This window comes from Talpa europaea (assembly GCF_964194135.1).
Source record: "Talpa europaea genome assembly, chromosome: 1".
Taxonomy (NCBI): Eukaryota; Metazoa; Chordata; class Mammalia; order Eulipotyphla; family Talpidae; genus Talpa; species Talpa europaea.
The window spans coordinates 69,084,459-69,092,974 of record NC_140073.1 but is presented as its reverse complement, the minus strand read 5'-3'; the positions used below and the strand labels follow the sequence as shown (position 1 = coordinate 69,092,974).

Here is an 8,516-nt window from a genome sequence, read left to right as displayed (position 1 = left end):
TCAAAGGGATAATGACCAAACCTAGAGTCCAAACCAGAACATTGACATTATTTTATCTCCCTAGACTGGAAGATTGTGTCTATATTAGTTATTAAAATCTCATTGATTAAAAATAATAAATAGAATTACTAGATATCGGATCACAAATATCAATAGGTCCAGGATAAATGTCCAAGTATGTGTAAAAGAAATAGAAATTTATTCTTCTGTCGCCATTTTAAATCCAGCTCCATACCATGCTCCGCCGCCCCTGCTGCAGCGACAAGGCCTGCATCAGCACCCCCACTCCCGCCTAGGACTCTGCCCCATGGGAGACAGGAACTAGTACAGCAACCTAGAGGAGTTCGCAGAGGGATCCAAGATCAATGCGAGCACGAATCAGCAGAATGACGGTAAAATGTTTGTTGGAGGCTTGAGCTGGGACACAAGCAAGAAAGATCTGACTGAATATTTGTCTCAATTTGGGGAAGTTGTAGACTGCACAATTAAAACAGAGCCAGTCACTGGAAGATCAAGAGGATTTGGATTTGTGCTTTTCAGAGATGCTGCTAGTGTTGATAAGGTTTTGGAACTGAAAGAACACAAACTGGATGGCAAATTGATAGACCCAAAAGGGCCAAAGCTTTGAAAAGGAAGGAGCTCCCCACCAAGGTTTTTCTGGGTGGATTAAGCTCAGATACTTCTGAAGAACAAATTAAAGAATACTTTGGAGCCTTTGGAGAAATTGAAAATATTGAACTTCCCATGGATACTAAAACAAATGAAAGAAGAGGATTTTGTTTTATCACATACACAGACGAAGAGCCAGTAAAGAAATTACTAGAAAGCAGATATCATCAAATTGGTTCTGGGAAGTGTGAAATCAAAGTCGTACAACCCAAAGAGGTATATAGGCAGCAACAGCAACAACAAAAAGGAGGAAGAGGTGCTACAGCTCGTGGTCAAGGTGATGCTATGGGTCGTGGCCAAGGTCAGGGCCAAAACTGGAACCAAGGATTTAATAACTATTATGATCAAGGGTATGGAAATTACAATAGTGCCTATGGTGGTGATCAAAACTCTAGTGGCTAGGGTGGATATGATTATACTGGGAGTAACTATGGGAACTATGGATATGGACAGGGATATGCAGACTACAGTGCCCAACAGAGTACTTATGGCACGGCATCTCGAGGGGGTGGCAATCATCCAAACAATTACCAGGCATACTAAAGGGCGACATTGAAAAAAACAGGAGATGCTAGGGTATACCCATCTTGTAGGACGACATCGAAGATCAGTCTTCAGTTTATCTAAGATGATTATTTTGTAGTAGACTTTCTATTGTACAAGACACAACTGTGTCCAACTGTATATGGCCGCCAATTAGTTTTCTTTGTTTTTACTTTGTCATTTGCTATTTGTGTTATGGCTCAATGTGGATTTGTGTTTACATTTTGTATGATATCCTGTTACACCTCAAATAAATGCCTCCTTATGTGATTGTTAAAAAAAAATAAAATTTAAGATTTAAGTTGTTAAAAAGAACCACATAAACAGGATTTCTGGTAAAATGAGACCTAAGATCAACTAGTTGCCTTGCTCGAAGTTATGAAGGATCACTAATACCAAATTCTGACTGGATACTTGAAACAAATAATAAAAGCATTATAACATATTGGAGAAAATAAATCGATTTTGCAGTGTATGTTTCTATAGGGAAGGCAAAATTTGCAGCAGTGACATTACCTAGAATGGGTCATGAAGTGGCATATATTTATTCTCTTGAATAGTTTATTAATGAAAGTTTTATATATATACTTTTTAACTTTGGAGAAGATCACAAGGAAGGCAGCATTTTTGCAAGCTGATAAAACTTCTGTGTTGACTTTCACTTATATGTTTATAACTCTTAAGTTTCAACAGCGAGAAAAAGAAAAATATATATATTATTATTTGATGATTTTCTAAAATTTCAACTATGTGTTACAAATTTTAAAAAGTTGGAAAAATAAGTCTTGTTAAAAGTACTTTCTACAGAGTTCTCATTTTCCATCCATGCTGTCTTTTCTCAGGGCATCTCAGAGTAGATCAAGATAAAGTGTAAGGCAGAGGTTATATAAATTACTAAACTTACATTCTTTCTTCCTCAGTTCCCCATTACCTGAAAATAATTACATTTTATCATAGAAACTATTGCAAGTAACTTTTACTGACAAAAAAATTTTACATATAAATAACTTGCCAATCTAATAGAGAAACAGAAACTATGCCTCATGGAAATGGATGTGAAATCTTGAACTAGTCAAAGAAATTATGATCTTTTTTTGAAACACAGAGATAATGATAGACAATGGAAAAGCATCATATTGAATTCTAATTTGCTTGTACAGATTATTAGTACAAGGTTCAATAATAAGAGTCTTGTTACACACAGTTATTAAAAATGTATGTTTTGATTTCCTTTGAATTTGATACATTTCCAGTAAAATTAAGGACAGATATTAACCAAAAAAAAAAAAAACCACAACCACAGAAATATTTTATACAGATAATTATCTGTTTAGGATGGCTTTCTACACATTATTTTTATCTTTCAGCCAGATCAAACTAAGTCTCCTACTACTGAGCTAGGATTATTGTTTCCATCCAGATCAATCAGACCAACTTGATGAATCATTCTTAAATTTCTCATAAATCAGGAATTTTCCCCACTTAGCCCCCAATTGTCTCCTCCACTAGTTATTTTTTGAGAATGTGAAATTCATGGGCTTGGATCAACCAGTGCTGGTTTGAACTCTGCCACTTCCCAGGCTGTGTAACTATAGCAAAGCACTATGTAAAATGAAAATGGAGAAGGGGTAACTTTGAGAGCTATGGAGACAGCAAATAGATCACACTGAGGGGTATCACTGCCATATCTGCTAAGATATCTAATTTAGATCACTTATTCAAAAATTTTAATTTCTTTTCTTTTTCTCTCCACATAAAGTAACTGACTCCAGATTTACCTATTCCCAAATGGAATACCTGGCTAATATTTACCTTTGATCTCTGCCTTGTTTAATATTGTCTCAGTGCCTATATATTTATTGTTCATTGATTTATAATATCCTTTGATACACACTTTGGAACAGGTTTTGTATATCTTATTATATCACTGTTTAAGATTAGAAATTGATAAATGGTGATGGTTGTGAATTATGAAAATAATTAGCAAGACAGGAATCTAACTCATTTTTTTCTCATTTATATTCCTAATAATAACAATGTTTATCAACATTAAGTGAAAAGATATGCGTAACACTGCTCACTTAGTGGAATAAAATTTAGTAACATTCCTTACTACTTGCTTTCTAAAGACCTTTGACACATATGTATATAAAGGACCATTAATGCGTTAAGAACAATTTCCTTAAGCTTAAAGGTAAAACACAGTACTGGATTGCAATTCTTTTTCTTCTTTGAAGTTTCTGGACATCAAATTTTGCTTCACTTTTGTAGAGTGCTCCAATAGCAGCAATAGTAGTGACTAAAATTTAAGAGTAAAACACAGGTCGTTTGGGAAATATCCTATAATGATTTATTTCATTTATTTCATTTATTTATTTATTTATTTATTTATTTTTGTGGGACCCTAGCCGGTGGCCGGGGATCGAACTGGCGCTGCAGAGGCTGCGGGCAGCCTCGCAACCCAGTGCTCAACCGCTGCGCCACCAGGGGAGGCCCTCATGATATTTTTTTAAGATAGATGTTATCAATTTTAAGAACAAGAAAACTCAGAATAGTGAAATAAAATTGTCCAAGATTTTAAACTAGACAATAAAAGAGGCGGACTGTCCATCCAAATTGATATGAAATTCACACCCTTCTTATTATCAAACTCACATCTCCATCCACCCTTTATCATTTTCTTTGGGTCTGAGAGCCCCTGTTTGTGCCTCACAGTTTAAACAACCCCTCTGCCAGATTGTGATTATCTGCAGAGCTCTCATACTTACATAAATTTCTGGACCATTCCTCTCTAGGCTTGCCTTCTGCTTTTGCTGCCTATGTTTCCACTCATGAACTGAGTCCTCACAGGGGAAACCACAGAAACAGATTCTCAGAGAGAAATGGCAATGGGAGGCTATAATAGCTCAGATATATAGCCCCATAGCGAGGGAATTGCTATTTGACTGCCAGTCACACATTACAACAGATTTTAGTTAAATCAAGCTCTGACATGATTGGAACAGAAACCAAATGAAACATCTGCCAAAACAGAAATTGTGTCAAACTCCTAAACAAGGAAGAATGTCACTAATGGGTATAACATCTGAACAATAGTAAAACTAGCTTTTATAAAGTTTCACAGAATTCTCAATGGATTTTTTGGTGCCATTGGACAATATTTTTCCTATTCTTTTTAATTCTAATGTATAACTTGTTTTCCAAATGTATGCGAAAGAAGTAAGTTGCAGTATCTGAATGTGGCACAAGATCTAATTTAATTTAATTCAGTCAAGATGTATGTCATTCAGGAAGAAATGGAACCCACGAGCTAGGCATCTGGAACTCATTCTGCATCAGTTAAGTTGTGTCTAGATGACATTATGCTTCTAGATAAAGGCAGAAGTTCACAGAAGAGCCAGATGATTTACTAAATTTTTCCATTTCTTACTAATTTTTGTGACTAAATTGACAAATCCTGTGGCCACAAAAATCAAATAGGTCTCACTTGGAATTTCTGAGTATCTCTATCTATAGATAGAATGCATTTCCTTTGGTGTGTGCAATAAGAAAGCAACATTGTGTGATTAAAAGTTCTAAGAAGGACCTATTGTGATATTCATTGCCCTTAGCCTAGATTACTCAGGGTTGTAGGATGCCTTTCAAATTCCTAAGTGGGATTTGCATGCACAACAATACTTGGAAGGGAAACAAACTGCCTTCTGATTATGTCTCTATTTTTAGGAACAAGGAAAACTTTTGTAGCAGGTTTCCTTTGATTTCATCTTGGACCACTTGGCCCTCCAAAACCAAGTACTAATAAGTGTAAAGTGATTCCCAAGTTTGTGTTAGATTCACTGTTCAAGGTTGATACATAAGTTAGAGAACCAACCAGCAAGACCATCACAGACATCACAGGGTGCACCCCTTTGTGACCTTGGAATCAGCACTGTGAGATGGAAGAAGCAGCAGTAGAGTACAAAAGTTTGAAAGTAGCAGTTTTGGTGGATGAAAATAACAACAAATGTTCTGAGCAAAGATTTTCTTTGTTCAATTGATTTGCATAGTATCCAAAGCAATTACTTAAGAAGGGGTTCAAAAATCACTATAGGTATTTCCTTTGCAGACTATAGTTCATTTGTATTGTTTCACCTGTGGCTTTGAGAAAGATAATTAATCCTCTATGACTCACTTTCCTTGTCTGAAAAATGAGAACCTCTAATAATAATTGTCCAAACTATGTCATAGTTATTTATAAGATTTCATGATAGTCAGATAAGGCATTTTCTGAATTCAGTGAGCTTTTACTAAGTGTTTCTTATGTGCAGTGAATATATAAATGCATAAATGTAGGGTGTTCTATACATTTGCACAGCATTATTATTTTTGTTATATTAACTGTACTTTTTATTAAATGCCATAATCAGCTAAAATTCAACCCTCCTGGTATAAAAATGAATATATGGTCATATAGATTATTTTTGCTATTCTTTTTCAATCAGTTCTGAGTTATTCTGGAAATTAAAATAAATGAAATGTTTCAGATCCTTCCAAGTATAATACCTTATCCTCCCAATATACAAAACAACAAAAATGCAAAAATGGAAATAGAAAATAAAACAATCAAGCAAGACTGCATTAAAATAAACTTTCTCTTCCTCTCATCCTGATCAGACTTTATTTTACACTTGTAATTTCCTTTTACACACAATTCTGCTTCCCCAACCGAAAATTTTAAAAGCCAATGCTTACAACTCCTTTTTATGGACTCAAGAGGTTACAGAGAGCATATTAAGTCCTGAACTTTTTGGACAAATCACTGCTGTTGTTATTTGTGGAAGATTTTTTTTTTTATGAGTAGAGTTTCACAGCTCATAAAATTCCCTTGCAGTTATCTTCATTTAGATTCTAGCTTTGTGTGCTTTGTTCAGCAAGGCTAATGCTCGGGGTCTTTTCTCAAACTGAGCAACTATTTATCCACAGAATCAGTGACCAAACTTTACTTTTCTGCCATACATTTATCTGAATGGCTTCAGGATATAAACATAAGGAGCCAAGAGGAAGTTCCCTATTGCCCTGTGTAGTGGCAGGAAGGCACAGAGCTGGTTCTCTATGATACGAGCAGACGGGTAAAAGAGAGTCCTGGAGCCCTTGGTGGCTTTTTCAGGCTTTTATTGAGATTTTATTGAGGTTTTACATGTAATGCAGCAACCAGGTACACGGCAGATGCAGGGAGGGTATGCGGGGCGGGGGACGGGTAGAGGAGGGGGCAGGAGGCTGACACCCCTCCTAGCCCCCAGCGAATCTTCACTCTTTACTGGGCTCTTTCATGCTCCCGGAGGCCTCTGCTTCTCTGCTCATTTTCTTCCTGCTGCTTTTCTGTTCTGTTCTCCTTCTGGTAGTTCCAGGGCACTCCACCTCCACTGCTTGGCTGAGTGCGCATGCAAGGTGGGAGGGCGGAACAGCCTGATACTGTTTACTTACCCTACACCCTGTATACTACCAAAACAATAATATGCAAACTGCAAAGGAAAAGAGAGTAACTGACTACCAAAGAATTAGGTTTTCACATTTTTAAGTGTGTCCAGCTGACTGCTCTTTTAGGGTGGCTGAGCCCTGCCAGGAGAAGTGAGCCTTTAGCATCCACCTTCTTACCAGCACACGGATGTTCTCACCTGATTTGATACTACCTGATCAGACTCTCCAACTCTACCTAGCCTCTAATTATTGCCAAGTTCTGCCAAAACATTCATTCTGAAGTGCAAATCTTGGGGTGAATTAAGTGCATAACGCTTTGCAGAAAACATTTATAACTAAAAGATGTTGATAATTTATTTTCTGGTATATTTCCTTTTTTTTTTTTAACTTTGTCCTCTTCTCATTATCATTGAAATGTAGTTCCCTAGCATTCTCTCTCTACCCAGTATCCTTTCCCCCAATCTATTCTGCATGGCAGCTGATTAACCTTCAATGACTTATCATTATAATCATTGTCATAATCATCAATTGCATTAAACATCCTTTATATGTTAATGATAATGTAGGTGATTCACATGAGATTTTACTTACATCAGCCATGAACAAGCTACACTATTAGTTCATTTACCAGATTATTAAAGAAAAATTCAGAAAAGAATGGAAACTTTCTCATGATTACACAGTTGAAAAGTGACAGAACCAAAATTTAAACACAAACCGATGTGACTCCAAAGTCCCGTTCATGCATATGATACTGAGGAGGGCACACTGAAGTTGAAGTCTAATTTAGAGAAAATCCCATGGTTGAATAAACCATAATATCTCTCTATTATTAAAAAATTCCCATAGGAAGGTAGTTTGGATTCATGACTTTATATCATCCACAATGACTTAATTAAGAAGTTATAAGCAGGTGCTCTAAATTGGTCAACATACTTCACTACATACAAATAATTCATTGGTGTATCTGTTGTATGATCTTTCATTGTGTTAGTCAATCTGGCACATGATATGAGCAAAAATAAATGTGAGCTAATTAAAATGAAAATGATTATCGGCGAATCCCTTAACCAACTTATGGAAGCTACTTTATCATGAAGTATAGATCTAAATTAAACTATGATGCTGAATTTTACATTCAACATTGATTATCATGGATGCCTGATAATATGGTAACATAAAATTGCTACAAATTCTACCTAACTGGTCTGAAGTTGCTCAAAGTTTTGTTTTGTGCACAGTGTAGAAAATTTTCTGTTGCTACTACAACTCTAAATTATAAATACATAAGTATAACAAAAACAACAGTATTTTGGAATGATGAGGTTCTCGGCTATTATTTCCAAATATTTAGGGTGCAAGCAGGTAAAAGTGTTTCCTAAAGAAAGGTTTTGCATTCAAACATGTTTTAGACATCCCACATAAACTACCCCTATCTTAGTGATGCACAATGAATATTAATTCAATGCAGACTCTGAGAAATTGAAGAAAACTAATCTTTTTTAAATGATAGTTTTTAAAACACACTTGACCACAGAATACTTTGTAATTGCTATGATATTATTTCACTTTTCTTCTGATTGCGTTTAAAATCTCATGATTCATATTTTAGGAAGTGCTATGCTACACAATTCTTTAAACATAAATGCCCTCTTCAAATGTGTGCCATCTGTGAATACATATTGAAACAGTGCAACAGGATATGTTTTATCCTCTCAAAAATAGAAGCAATTTATTTTGGTCTGAAAGTTCTTCCCCATTTTTCAAATGTATTTTCATAAATGAACTCCTTCTACTTTATAATTTATAATTTCATAAATTATTTCAGGTTGCATTGTCATACTAAG

The 8,516-nt window shown here is 35.5% G+C and overlaps 1 pseudogene across 1 annotated transcript; it reads left to right on the top strand.

Moving 5' to 3' along the window:
• The first annotated feature begins 216 nt into the window (after nucleotides 1-216).
• On the top strand, nucleotides 217-1,212 carry LOC311167757 (heterogeneous nuclear ribonucleoprotein D-like; annotated as a pseudogene). Its single transcript has one exon. The product of its transcript is annotated as a heterogeneous nuclear ribonucleoprotein D-like (transcript).
• Nucleotides 1,213-8,516: the final 7,304 nt, after the last annotated feature.